Source organism: Felis catus, chromosome B4 (genome assembly GCF_018350175.1).
Source record: "Felis catus isolate Fca126 chromosome B4, F.catus_Fca126_mat1.0, whole genome shotgun sequence".
In the NCBI taxonomy this organism is placed as follows: domain Eukaryota; kingdom Metazoa; phylum Chordata; class Mammalia; order Carnivora; family Felidae; genus Felis; species Felis catus.
In genome coordinates this window covers 137,236,995-137,251,369 of record NC_058374.1, presented here as the reverse complement: position 1 = coordinate 137,251,369, position 14,375 = coordinate 137,236,995, and the positions used below count along the sequence as shown (strand labels likewise).

Genomic DNA, 14,375 nt, shown 5'->3' with positions numbered 1-14,375 from the left:
TCCACTCTCTACCCGCTGGGCCCCCAGCCCCCCATCCCACGCCACCAGGACCCCATCTGGGGCTCTTCCCCAAGCTGGCGGTCTCTGCCCTCTGCTCTCAGAACGCTCCCCCTCCTCTTGCTCTGGATCCTGTTCTAGAGGCGGGTGAGGGGGGGTCCGATCAGCAGAGGCCCCCTGTCTCCGACACCACAAGCCCCTAAACGCATTCGCGGGACTCTCTCTCCAAACCTCACGTTCCCCTCGGCGAACGAGGTCTTGAACAACCAGTTCCCCGGACCCTTCCCGGGGATGGCGTTGTATAACCCTCACTCTGGTCTATAAATAGGTGCCCGGGGCGCGGTGAGCGTAAAGGCAGAGCAGAAGTGTGGTACAGAGGAGCTGGTAGGCTGCACAGTCCCCCCAAAACCGGGGCGGCTCCCTGCCGGGCCACCTCCCCTGCCAGCCTCTCAACCTCCTGGAGCCTCGTCTCCTCGGATGAACACAGAAAGGGGGAGGGGGGAAAACCACGCACCTCCCAGCGTGAGCGTGAGGGTGCGGTGAGAGCAGTGACCGCGGACGATGCTTTCGGAGCACTTGCTATGGGCCGGGCACGTCGTGGCGCTCATCCCCGACTTCCCCAGCAATTTTAGACGGAGGCAGCCACCCACGTCATCCCGGTCTATAGGGGAGCCAGCCGGGGCCCCGGAAGGTTAAGTGACCGGTCCAAGGTCACGCAGCCAGGCCGGGACTCCAACGCAGGCTGCCCGCACGCCACGTCAGCGCATTGATGACCTTCGCGAACGAGGCAGCGGGCCCAGCACAGAGCAGGCCTGGAATGAACAGCAGCTGCTGCTGTTTCGTGTGCACGTAATCACCATCACGTCTAGAGGCTACGTCGGCAGCCTGCAGGGTGGGGGGAGGCGAGCCACTGCCACCCAGGTGCCCGCCCCTCCCAGCCTCCTCCAAGGAGAAGGACCCCGACGGCCCCATCCAGCGCCGCAGACTTGACTCGGGTACAGACAGAGGAATCTGCCTGCTGGGCTGAGTCCTGGGGACGGTTTCCAGACTGCTCTCCTGTCGTGGGTACAGTTGTGTCCCCCAGAAAGACACGATGGAGTTCCTAAGTCCTGGCACCTGTGAACGTGAACTCGTGTGGACACAGGGTCTTTGCAGATGTGACCAAGTTGAGGCAGGGTCATACCGGAGGAGGGCGGACCCTACCCTACGTCCCGTGACGGATGCCCTTATAAGAAGGACACGAGATGGCCACAGAGGGAGGACGGCCACGGGAAGACAGGCGGACTGGAGGGATGTGGCCACAAGCCAAAGAGAGCCAACAAGGGACAAGGAAGGACGCTGAGCCCATGCTGACACCTTGATTTCAGACTTCTGGCCCCTAGAACCGCGAGAGAATACATTTCCGACGCGAGCCCTCCGCTTTGTGGTCATTCGGGAAGGCAGACCGAGGACGCTACTGCATCGCCAGCCCCCGGGGCCCTGGCTTTGACCTCACGTCCGGGAACCCCGCGTCCGCGCGTGGAAAGGTCGGGCCCCAGTGCCAGCACACTGGAGACCCCTTCGTTCCCCTGCCCCTGCTTTTTCTCCACCCCAGGAGATGGGGTGGCGAGCAGTAACTTCTGCCCAAAGCACCGCACTCCGGCCCCGAACGCTAACAGCATGCCCCATGGACTCATTGCTGGCTGCTCCACGGACATTTCCCGACCTGAACGTCTGTAGCAACTCCGGAGGTCAGGCCCCGTGATCATCCCCACTATGCAGATGTGTAGACTGAGGCCACGCAGGACAGAGCTGGATGGGACGGGGCTTGACTTCCGGCTTTATTTCTCCCTAAGGCACCCCCACCCCCGCTGCCTCGGCTAGCGGCCTTTTCTTAGCAGAATCCTCGGGGAGAACAGCTTCTCGGGACATCAGAACTCACGCTGGTAACGAAAAGACCCGGGAGGAGAAGCCTGAGAGGACGGGCAGGCGTGGTGCGGGACTGGGGGGTCTCGGGACGTGTTTTTGCACTCAACGCTGCCTCGTTACCCTTCGTTACCCTTCCAGGCAGCTCCCAAGGCCCTGGGAATTACTAGTCCCAGGCGGGAATTCAGATCCAGCAGGGTATGTAGAAAACGGTGGCATCCGAACTTGGCCTGCATTCTTGACTTTGTCAATAAAGCCCAAAGAGCCCCGTGAGAAGGTGACATTGGGCCGTCTGGACCCTGCCAAGCCCAGGGCTCCGCCCTCGGAGGAAGGGGGCGTCCACCCAGGATGGCGTTCCATGCGCCATTTCCCCGCTCCTGCAAGAATGCGGTTCAAAGCCCATGAAGGGATGGACTGTTTTGTTTTTTTTTAAGTTTATTTATGTATTTATTGAGAGAGAGAGAACATGGGGGAGGGGCAGAGACAGGGAGAGAGAGAGAATCCCAAGCAGGCTCCACACTGTCAGCACAGAGCCCGACGTGGGGCTCGAACCCACAAACCGTGAGATCATGACCTGAGCCGATGATATCAAGAGGTGGCCGCTTAACCGACGGAGCCCCCCCCGCCAGGCGTCCCAGGGACAGATTTAAGGCAGGAGAAAGTACTGCTGAGATTCACTGGAGGGTGGGCCTGGCCCACGTATTCCCACCGTAACCCTGCTCGAGGGGCAGCCTCACCGCTGCAGGTGGACCTCGACGTCCCAGAGCCTGATGTCACCCGCAGGGTCACAGGCTGGCGAGGGGCAGGGCCAGCGTGGACACTGGGATGCCTTTCCAGTCCCTGGCTTCCCGCAGTGGTGGACCGTGGACGGAATTCATCCGCCTGGAGGCCAGGACCTTCCGCACCTGAAGTCTGGACAGGCACAGCTTCCCTGCCATCTTCCCAGCCCCTGCTAGGCCGGCAAGCACAGGTCCCATGCCCGTGCCCACGGCTTGCCACCCCTCTGGGCCCTCGAGCCCCTGTAGGCTCAGGACTCCCCCCCCCCCCCGAGACACGGACACAGAGCCTTCCAGAACCCAGCTTACTGCCAGCACACCCACTCGCTCCCCAGAGGTGATCTGCCCCTCCAGCTTGGAGACGTCAGACGAAGCCCTCTGCCTGCAAGATTTCCAAATATCCAGGCTCAGAGTCCAGGACCCTCCACAATCTGGGCACAGACTTTCGTTCCTTCTGTTTCTGCTTTGTGCCCCACGGAGTCCCTCCAGGCCCCTTTCTGCCACCAACCTCCAGCCAGAAGACAAAGTGACTGCGTATTCTCCAGACTTTCTACCTGCTTCCAGCCCCTGGGACTTCAGCCAGGCGCTGCCCTTCCCCCCCGGGGTGGCCTTCCTCCCTTTCCTCCGACTAATTCCTTCTTCAGCGATCCTAATCACAATAATGCTGCTGCTGCTGCCGATGTGGATGCTGTAGGGTGTCTTGATTCAAGGCATCGGCTGTGGAGCCAGAAGACTGCCTGGGCTGGGTTGTGGCTTTACCACCTCGGGCTGACTGCTTCCGTTTCCTTGGGCCTCAGTTTCCTCGTCTGTGAAATGAGAACCATGACAACACCTTCCTCCCTGGGAGATCTCAAGGCTGAAAAAACATGTCCAGAGACGCGAAGTGGGCCAGGCGCACGGTAGGGGCTCGTCAGTACTGGCCGTCCTCCCTCTGCCTCGCGTTCGGATCTCGGGACAGGGCCGGCCTCCTCTAGCCGACTGGGCGTTGGCTGAGGCCGAGGGGGCGGCCTGCAGAGGGTAGAGGTGCGAGCTATGAGCCTGGTAGACAGACAAGGACTTTCTTGACCTGACTTTGTTCGGGCTCTTTGAGCCCTCTGCTGGACGAGGCCCTTCCTTGGGCTTCTCTCTCTCTCTCTCTCTCTCTCTCTCTCTCTCTCTCTCTGTCTCGTCTTGTCCTTGCAGGATCCAGTTTGAGCAAGAATCCTGCTAGGTCAGTTTCGTCCAACTCCCCCCCCCCCCATGTCTTATCGCTGTGGCCTTCCTTCATCGAGAATTCCCTTCAGCAGGTCACCGAGAGTGTCCCTTATCCCACATGCTTCCTCCCCGAGTACCTTCCCCCCGACTGCCCCCGGCCCTGCTCCTCGGCTATAAATCCCCACTCATCCTTGTCGGCCGGGGAGTTGAGTCTAATTTCTCTTCCCCACTGAACGCCTCTGTCCACAACTAGGAAACACATAAGCTCGGCCAAACTCAGTTTTTTTAGGGCCCGTCTGGCCATGGAATCTGATCCACCGTGGTGTGAGGCTATTTAGAGCCCTGGCCTACCCCACTCGGTATAGATCTGGTGCGGAAACGGTCCCCGGGATGCCGCCCTGGTGCCTCCAGCAGGGTATCATCGGGTTGAGAGGGAATCACAAGTCACATCTGGCCCTGAGGGTGTCCGCTAAGGGCCGCGGGACTCGCACCGGACTCCAGAGATGGCCTACAACGTAGCAGGAGCCTCAGAGACAGGCTCTGGAAAGTGCTTGGTAAGAAGCAGTAATCCCTTGGGGGGGCATTACGATTATTTTGCGTTGACCACTTAAAGGCCGAGAGGCTGGACAATTCAAGGAATGGCCACAACCTGAGAGCTCTGTCCCTCCACAGCTCCTAGGAACGCTGGGTAACAAAATTACACACATCTTCTTTTTATTTATTTTTTTAACATTTATTCATTTTTGAGAGTCAGAGTGTGAGCAGGGGAGGGGCAGACAGAGAGGGAGACACAGAATCAGAAGCAGGCCCCAGGCTCCGAGCCGTCAGCACAGAGCCCGACGCGGGGCTCGAACTCACGGACCGCGAGATCATGACCTGAGCCGCAGTCGGACGCTCAACCGACGGAGCCACCCGGGCACCCCTACCTACACGCATCTTCTAGATGGATAACTGAGCTGGTAAGAAAGTGAGGAGCATCACCAGGACCCAGAACGATAATACTAATATTATCATTAAGATAGTCTTATCACCTCACTTACATCGTATTTAATTATTGATTTTCCTGAAGGCCAGAATAGTGCTGGAAAGACGCAGTGATTCAACGGGGAGGGACATTCTCAGTGCCTCAATGCATCGGGCCATCTAGCACTTGCCTCAACCTCAGTCAGGGCTGTCCCCATTTCACAGATGAGGAAACTGAGCCCTTCCCGTGCTGGCGGAGCGGGGATCCAAGCCCCGGGTAGTCTGGCTCCCGGGTCTGTATTCGTCGCTCGTTGCGCTCTAATCAGCAAGATGGTTAAGTCACAGGAAGAGGCCTGTGTGGCAGGGAGAGGGCGTTGAGACAGAGGGTAAAGCCAGCAGTCAGGTGTGTCACCCTGAGCTCAAGGGAGAAAAGAAAAAGCATGACACTTTCCTAGAATCTATGGCCCTGAATCTGGATGAGGTTTGACGGGGCTGGTGACAGCCGGGGGCTACCCGCCAGGGCCATCTTAAAGGTACCCTGGAGGGGCGGCCCCCCCCCCAAGCCAGGCCAGGTGTCCACAGGTAACTCCCGGCTGGAAATAAACTCACGATCTCAATGACACGGTGCACAAGGAAACAGGCCACCAGGAGGGAAGGACAGCACACATGACAAAACTCCCGAGAGCTTGAGCCAAGAAACTCTTGGAAAGAGCCAAGTCCCGTGCATTTGCTCAGCGTAGTCAAAGGGATACGAGAAAGCAAGACTGGAACAAGACGTTATCAGAGCCAGCTGCCTTCTAGGAAGCCGGCTTCCTGGGCATGGGACGGGGCTCAGTGGTCCCAGCTTCCTGGGCGCCCCCCTAGGTGCGTGAGGGGACAGGACCACGCAGTCTCACTGTCGATTCCCCCGCCGTCCTTCCTCGACGGACCGCAGTCTGCGGAAAGGTCCCAGACGACTCCAGGGCCCGGGGAGCCTGCTGAGCTGGGGTCCCGGAGTCCCTGGGGTTGTCAGGTCCTGTGCCCCCCCCCCCCGAGACTGTCTGCAAAACTCCTTTTGCCTTTGGCCGGGGTGAGGGGTTCTCTGAAAGGTGAAGGTGAGGGATGAGCATGGCCCACTGGAACGAAGCATCCGCGATACCCGAACATTTGGAGGAGGGAGAGCGTTGTTTGCGTACGAAACTACGCACGGCTCTGTTACAGGCTAAGGTGAAACCCTTGTGCCTTCTGTAGATGACGCGGGAGGCTTCGGCCATCTCAAGGTGACGGGACCTCATTGGGTCCCCAGCAAACCTCCTGAGGATGCCCTCCTCCCTCTCCCCTGCAGTTAGCAGAGCCTGAGGACCCTGTTCCAGACGCCGCGTCCCCGGATTAAGCCCGTCCACAGGAACACCAAGGATGCTGCTCTGCTCGTCACACGGGGACCCCTGTATGAGGGCTCCTAGAAGGTCATCCCTTGGGTCTCATTACCAGGAAAACCTGTGCTCTTATCTTAAGGGTTTGCTCGAGTCCAACATCACTCCATATCTCACAGGTACACCGGACCTCCTGGCAGGTTTTTTTTCTTTCTTCTTTTTTTTAATCTGGGTGCGTCTGGATGATGATTCTAGAACAACACTACGGCAGGTATCACCTTAGGAGCCTTTTTCATAGAGCCAAGCTCGCCCAAGGGAGAGGCGCATACAATCACATCATCGCCATCCACTCTCCGCAGGTATCAGCATTCCTGCCTTACAGACGGGCTGAGGAAGCTGTTCCTGTTGAGGCCATGTTCCCCCCGGGGCACACAGAGAGTCAGGGAGAGCAGCGGGCCACTTCCCCAGGTGGCCCCCGCAGCAGGGGAGCGCTAGTAACGATCTGACTCCCTTCCTGGGGCTGGAGGGGGCAGGTTGGGGAAGCTAACCACTTCCAGAGGAGTCCGGAGGGAAGGGACCTTCTCCCACGGTCCCCTGGGGTCCCTGAGCCCCTCAGCTCTCCTTCGCGCTCCCCTCCCCACACACCCGTCTAGGGCTCCCACACTCCCCTTGTCCGTTGACGTGCTTTAACTGGCACAGGGTGTCTAAGAAAGGCATTCAGCCAAAACCACCTGGACCTCCTTTCCTACAAGAAAGGGCCTTTCAACACCGTAGAAGAAGTAGGAAACCAGAGTCAGGCTTCCCAGGGAAGGACGCCGGGCCGCCCTGTTCCAGCATCGCCTCCCAGGCCCTCCTCGCTCCGCCGTTTCCCACAGGAAGCCATGCGCAAGGGCTCCATTTTACAGCTGGGGAGACCGAGGCCTCAGGCAGGGGTGGGACACACGGGCCGCCCACCAGCGGGACTGTCCTGACGTGTGGGGAAACGGAGGAGGACTTGCTGAGGTCCCACCGGGTGGCCCGGCACCCACCTCCCTCCCTCGCGGGGCTGCCCTACCAGTAAGAATTCCCGCCCGGTTTTCCGGGGAGCAGGCTGCAGGGCACGGGGCACTGGCCAGCCCCGGGTGCCGGAGGCAGTGGGTGGAGGACGGTGATTGCCCCGGGGAGTCCTGAAGAGCCCTCAGCAGCTGTGACATTTTAAACAGGCCTGGAAGGGGGAGCTTGCCCAGCGGTGGGGCAATTGGTGGGCCACACCATCAGTAGGGGCCGGCCTTGTGCTCAGCAGCTCCACCCGCCCGATGTAATCTCCCAGCAGCATCCCCTGAGAGGCTGTGGGGGGGGGGGAAGGTGACCCTAGGGGCCTCCTGAAGGCCTTCAGGGGCCCCTGAAGCCAGGGGAGGGTGAAGGGCATTCCAAGGGATGCAGTGTGGTGAAAAGGGACGCGACCAGACCAGACGGGCAGTCTGGATGCTGGGGGAGAGAGTGGGCACCATGCTGCCGGCCTTGGGGTGCGTGAAGGTTTCAGGACAGGCGCCACCTGGGGTTCAGGACTCTGGAGTCCGTGGGTTAGCTCTGCTCCCCTCCGCTCCCTGCCCTGCAGGCCCAGCCAGCCCCCAGGCTCTGGTTCCACCATCACCAGCCCTGAAAACGTGCGCATGTCACGTGGGGGCGATGCCAGGACCACACCGGGCGGTAGAAATGGCGGAAAGGGTCACGGATGTGACCTTTGGGCATCCCCTCCCATCGCGATGCTGAGATGAGGCCAGGCCCACAGCTCGGGCTCTGTGAGCACCGGGGTGGGGGGGTGGGGGTCCACGTGGCTCGCCTAGCTGAAAAGCCCCAGGCCCTGTCCCCAGCCTGCCCCTCTGACCCAGGCCCTCCTGGACCTGTGTCAATTTGGGAACCCCTTGTCTGTGGGCAGGTCTCACGGCTGGCCTCAGACCCAGGCCCTCTGGGGCCCCAAGGGCACTGATGCAGTCACCCCAGCCCTGGTCTCCCGCTGCTCACCTGCTGTCCTTTGAGCCTCAGTCTCTTGATCCGTAAGACAGGAAACCAGGGAACGGCAGGAGCCCCCTCCCCACCTGCTCTCTCGCGGGCTCTCCTCCTCTGGGTGCTGGGCATGGGAGGACGGCTCTGCCCAGTCGCCCTGCCTGGTCCCCAAGGGGGCCCTCGTTCCGGTCTTGGTGGTTTCTGGTTTTGCATAACCAGGGCTTTGGCTCTTTCTCTGTGGTTCCCAGTGTGGGTGGCAGATAACGTGGGGACGGAGGTGAGATATCTGCACCCAGGAACTGAGGCTGCCCGGGGACCTTGGGGCACCTTCAACCTCAACGATTTCCCCAGACCGGAGGGACAGGTGACAGGAAGGGGTCTCGGGGGCCCCGGACCACAGGGATGAGACAAGAGGGTGGGGTTGTAAGCTCCCAGCCCCTTGCAGGTACCCCCAGGCTGTCAGCTCTGGCGATATCTGAGAGGAGAGGAAAAGGGGGGGTCAGGAGCCTCCTGAACAAACGAAAGTCGAGGTCAACATTCTGATGAAAGGCGCTGTCCTTGGAGGCCGGGCGCAGTTCACGTGCACATACCTGACCTTCCCTCTATCTGGAAAGACCTTCCTCTAAGCCTGGCTTGGTTGGTCAACTCCTATTCATCCTGCAAAACCCTGCCCGGGGTGACCTCCCCCAGCAAAGTCTTCTCCACGAGCCCCACCACCCTGCCCGTGCGAGTGCATCTGGGGGACGGCACTGCCCAGGCTTCCCGCCACCACGGGCACATTCCCCAGGAGGTTGAGAGTGAGATCCCTCACTCCTGAGGACATGCTCTTTCCTGACTCTTTCCTTAGCTGGCTCCTGTGGCCACAAGTACTACGTAGGACGCACCACACGTGGGGTCTGCCTCCACAGCATTCCCGGGTGGGCGGGCCCCTAACAGCCTCAGTCTGCACTGAGGACACAGGGCCGTGAGGGCAAAGCCATGAGCCGTCTACCCTTCCCTCCTTTTCATTCAGAGACAACTTCTTGAGAACCTAGCGCATGCCAGGCCCTGAGCTAAGTGCTGGAGCTGAACCTGGCCTTGGCCAAGTCTTTCACCCCGGGCCAGCCTCGGTGTCTATTTGGCCATCATAACTGCTCTGGGAGGGAGACACAATGCTGGGGGGCAGGGAGGAGTCCCCATTTCACAACGGGAGGCCTGCACTGGACATACTGCAGCGGCTAGAGCCCAGCATCTGAAACTGCATCCAGGGGGCCCGGCCCACCCCACCTTGTCTGTCCAGCTGCAAATGGGGGGAGGGGACCCTCACCCTCTCCTGGTGGAGGGAGGGAAGGGTGGTGGGCTCCGAATGGGGCCTGGACAGGCCTCTTCCTCCTCCCTCCACTCCTCTTGTCCCCCACTGCCCACGGCACCTGTTAGCAAACAGGCAGGAAAGAGTCGTGTGACTCCAGACGTTCTCAGCCCCCGACCATCCAACACAGGGCCCGCAGTCTCCTGGAGGGCCTCCTTGGCCTTGGGGCCAACAGACCAAGGGGATGGCCTCCGACGTTGACGGTCAGCATGGAGGCCTTTTCTCTTCACGCTCACCTGTGCTGGCCCCGCCCCCTCAGTGACTCGGTGGGCAGATGCGTTCCCTGCCTGCCTCGGCGGCAGGGGCCCACTGCTCTCAGGGCTCTCTCTGGGTGACCTCGTGAAATCAAACTCATTTCCCTCTGGAAATGAGTTCCATCTGGCCTTGAACCTGTGGGTTCACTCCGTCCCCGAGGTGGCTCCCGTCCCCTAACCAGCCACCCTGGGTGAGGCTCTGACCACAGACTACAGAACCAGTCCCGGCAAGGACTCGGCATGGTGAGCTTTAAGATTCGTTCTATGAATGAGTGGTGACTGATGTCACTTTCTAATCCCCTGTCTGCAGATGACACAGCGGAGGCCCCGGAGGCTCAGGGACAAGCAAGGGGTACGAGAAAGATGCTCCAAGTTGGGCTCCGGGGACAAACAGACCTGGGCTCAATGTACACCTGTGACTCGGCCTCCGTTTCCCCATTCTGTGAAATGGGGACACAGCAGCGCCTGCCTCACAAGGTTGGGTGAGGATCTCGTGGGTTCCTCCGTGCAAAGTGCCTCCCCCAGTGGCAGCCTAGTGGGTGGAGCGTTCAGGGCTCAGGGGGTGCAGGGGGTGATGCTCTTGGGGTGGGGGGCACCCCTCCCCATCACTCAGGATCCAGTCCAGCCCTCTCCTTCAGGGTCTCCCCATCCCTCCGTCACCTTTCCCCGGGACTCCAGCCACACAGCACTCACTGGCCTAGCACACCTGCCTCCCCGGCAAACCCACCCTCCAGCAAGGCGCCAGCTATGCAAGGCTGGGGCGGGCGTCCTCTGGGCCTCCCTCTGTGATAGCTCCATTGCACCTTGGGTCTGTGTCCCATCAGCCTCCCTCATCAGACTACATCATGCCAGTCTGATGGAGAGCCAGACCCAGCAGGCAGGAGCTGCGGCTTCATGGCATTTGCCTCCCAGGGTTTAACACGTGCCTCTCAACACACGTGCAAAGCCACCGAATGAACACCCATGAACACGCCCGGCCACCTGCCTGCTTCCCTCGGTCAAATAAATGCTGGGTTTGCAGAATGGACATGGGGCCTGACAGATGGGGTGAGTCGCTTGGGGTCGCACGGCTCCAAGAGGAGGGACTCTGGCCGGGAGGCCAGCTCTCCTGACCCCCAGGGTTCTGAAATGCCGCCCCCATCCCCGGCACTGCCTGTCTCTCTCCTGGCCCCAGAAATCCTGACTGTCCAGCTGAACATCCATTGTCTGTGAAGGTCAGGAAAACGGAGGCCCCGTCTGCAGACTGTAAATGCACTGAGTTTCCTCACAGAGCACACCTTACAGCTTTTCTCCTGTCCCTTACCACAGGTTTCTAAAACCCCACCTTGCCCTGGGGGGGGGGGGGCGCGGGGGGATGCAGAGCAGCCTAGAAGGCTTCCTGGAGGAGGAGGGCCTTGAAGAACCAACAGAAGCCCTCGGTGAAGGTGAAGACAGACAGGAAAAGAGTTCCGGGCAGAGGAACCCAGGAAAGGCGGAGAGCAACTAGTCATATACAATCTGACCTGCGTGCATGCGCACGCAGTGAGGGGCGACGCCGGCCCGGGGCCACGTGTCACCTGGCTCCCTCTTTTAGCCGTGGTGGCGAGCATGGCTCCAGGACCAGAGCTTCCCTTCAGAACTCCACGGACAGACGGCTCGGCCAGGCCCCCGGGCACCAGCTTCTGGTTACTCCCCGGGAGAGCCGACCGCAAAGCCTGCTGGGGCCTCTCTGGAAACCAGACCTGGTCCAAAGGCCAATGAACGCCTATCCGGCCGATGTGCACATGTGACGAAGGACAAGGACACAGGCGTGATCTTCACTGGAGAAGGCAGAGTTTACCCCCAATTCGCCAGCAGGCACGAGGCTCAGAGACGCGGAGCGAGCTGCCCGGTTCACCCAGCAGGTGCGTGAGCAGAAGAGCTGGCCCAGGTGCTGAACCCAGCCCTCTCCGGTTCCACGCCCCCCACCCCATCCCCGGGGCGTTAGTGTCCCCCCACCGGTCCACGGACGGTAGGACGCTGGCCTCTGGGCAGCGCACCCAGAAGACGTTTTATGAATGAGTGAACAAAAGAATCTGAAATCCTTGCTCTTTCTCCCCCCACCACCCGCCAGCAGGAAGGAGCCATCTGCCACTGTGTTTTGTTGTCACTCTGAAAATCAAAAGCACAAACCCAGAGTCACAGCTCCGTGTCGCATCAGGTCGGACAGACACCCCGGCCCCTGATGCCAGGCTGGAGCTCAGTTTGGCCTCGCGGGCGGACAGACGAGGACCAAAATCCCACTCAGCCACCAGCCCCTGGAGACCTGACCCACTGCAACCCACCCCCCCGGCTCTTGCTCTGAGCCTTGGTATTCCCACCACCGAATGGAGGTGCCAGGGGACCCACCTACCTTGCTGGCTGCCGTGAGGACTAAGGAGAAGGGACCCTGCAGGGGTGAGTGCAGGGGGGATCCCGGCCCACTGGCCTCCTCTGCCTGTGACCTTGGCCGCTGGGGAGGCTCTGGAACCCTCTGCACTAACCGCACCCGATGCCCTGGTCCTGTGGGCAGCTGAATGGCTTACCCATTATGAGGCACCCACATGGCCAAAGGGCAGAGGGGCCAGCGAGGGCGCGGGCAGGTGGCTCACTGGGCTCCCCCGTGACTCAGCAAGACTCAGGGAGGCTGCTGGTGTAGGGGTGGGAGCTGCCCCTGGCCATACCCTGTGCAGGGAAGCCCAGCTGCCGCTGTTTCTGATAAATATTTTATCACTGCTCACAGAGCGGTCCCCGGGAAGGCACCCCTTCCTGCCCGGACAGGAGGACGTGGCTGGGTCGGGTGCGGGGTGGGGTCAGGAGCCCAGACGGCTAGCTCATTCAGGTCAGCACAGCTCAGCCAATGCCCCCTGAGCCCCACCCACACTCTGCCCCACGCCGTGCTGGGTGCTGGGCTCAGCCCTGCCCCGGGGACAGCACCCACGTTCCTCTCCACCACGCCCAGCGTACCGGCCCCCTGCCCTTTGGCCCAGTCAAACGGTCCATCCTGCTGGCCCGGTGACAGTGCTACCTCCTCCGGGAAGCATTCCTGATGCCCCCCTTCTTACTGTGTGACCTTGGGCAGGGCCGTCACTCTCTCTGGGACTGTTTCTAAAATGGAAGGGATGACCCCCCCCCCAGTCGTGGGGAACAAGGTGAAATTATACAAATGAAGGGTCTCCCAGCGCCTCGCCCACATGGGCACCTTCCATTTGGAGGGAGCTGAACATCAGGAATCCAGTCAATAAATATTACTGAGCGTGTCTCAGGGTGGGACACAGGGACATACGGAGCCTGGCCCCTGTTCGCGGGGGTCCGTGACTTTACTGGGGACACAGGACCTAAATAATAATACTCCTACTGCTAATAACAGCAACCACAACCACACAACAGTAATAAGAGCTGCCACGGTTCAAGCCCCTGCCAGATAGGCGACATCACATCCCCTCATTTATGTCCCCAGTAGCCCTGTGCCGTGCGGTTCTTACCCCCATTTCATAACAGAGCGGAAGCCACAGCTCCCCGTCTCTCCATCCTTGGGCCTCCCGGCACCCCTAACCCAGCATGGCCAAAGCCAAGCTCGGGGTCTTCTCCCAGCCTTCCCTCTCCACTCTGAGTCTACCGTCCCAAGGATCACCCGCCACCTACTGAAGTCTGAGACCGATAATCCTGGGGGCTCTTAAGGTAGTGAGCTCCCTGTCACAGGAGATAATCAAGCAGGGGCATCATGCCTATCATCAATAAGTGGCCTCACTGGCTGGCTTTCAGTCCATCTCACTCAGACCCAAAGGCTTGACCAGCTGTGTGACCTTAGACCAGAGACTGACCTCTCTGTGCCTCGCCTTCCCCATCTGTACAACGGGCTCATACGATGGCCTCGGCGGGTGAAATGAGGGCAAATATGTAAACTTGCAAGCTGTCTTCCAAGTGCATCTCAAGGGCTGCCTGTGTGTTGACTATTATTAGTTCGTAGCTTTATCTTACTCCCCTCCCCCCAATCCCTTCCCGAGAACCAAGCAGGGTGGGAATCAAAATTTCCATTTCACAGATTTGAAAAGCGAGGCACAGAGAATAACCCCTCAGACTCAAAGGGTCTGTGGTAGAACCAGAACCAGAATGTGGGTCTTCTGGTGCTGAATGGGGGCCACCCTCCCAGCCTGGGTCCTCCCTCCCCACGGTCTTTCCTCCCGGGCTCTCTTCTGGGCTCCAGGCAGGCTGGTTTTGCTGGAGAAACTGCTTTGGCAACACACAGAAGGTTCTTAACCAGTTCAGCTGATGGCACAGAAAGCAAAGCCTTAAGAACCTTCCGGAAAATGAGCAAGACTTCTGCTGGGGTCAGAGGAGCCCCACTGTGGTAGCGCCTGATGGCGAGGTGCCCCGGTGACAGTCTCTCACCTTCAGGCAGGTAGCGGAATGGGGTGAACAGGGGGCAGGCGCACCACCGGCCAGAGACCCTAGGTTTGAGCCCCGCCCCTCCCTCCTTGCTGCCCTCCCTGGTCTCTCGGCAACCACTTGGCCTCTCTGAGCCTCAGTTTGCCTATCTGTTAATTGGGGATGACCACGATCACCTTCTGGGCTGGCTGGAAGGAGTGAATGGGGTGGTGCC

At 60.2% G+C, this 14,375-nt stretch overlaps 1 protein-coding gene across 2 annotated transcripts in view; it reads right to left on the bottom strand.

The window, feature by feature from the left end:
- The window catches only part of PRR5 (proline rich 5), a 49,886-nt gene that overhangs the window by 31,861 nt on the left and 3,650 nt on the right, over positions 1-14,375 (bottom strand). The window contains exon 1 of one of the 2 annotated variants that reach the window (XM_023257596.2): positions 12,147-12,798. The exons of the other annotated variant lie outside the window; for it this stretch is intronic. The gene's annotated coding sequence lies outside the window, so the exon portion shown is untranslated. Of the gene's footprint in view, positions 1-12,146; positions 12,799-14,375 lie in introns of those variants that run through there. 2 annotated transcript variants of the gene reach the window in all.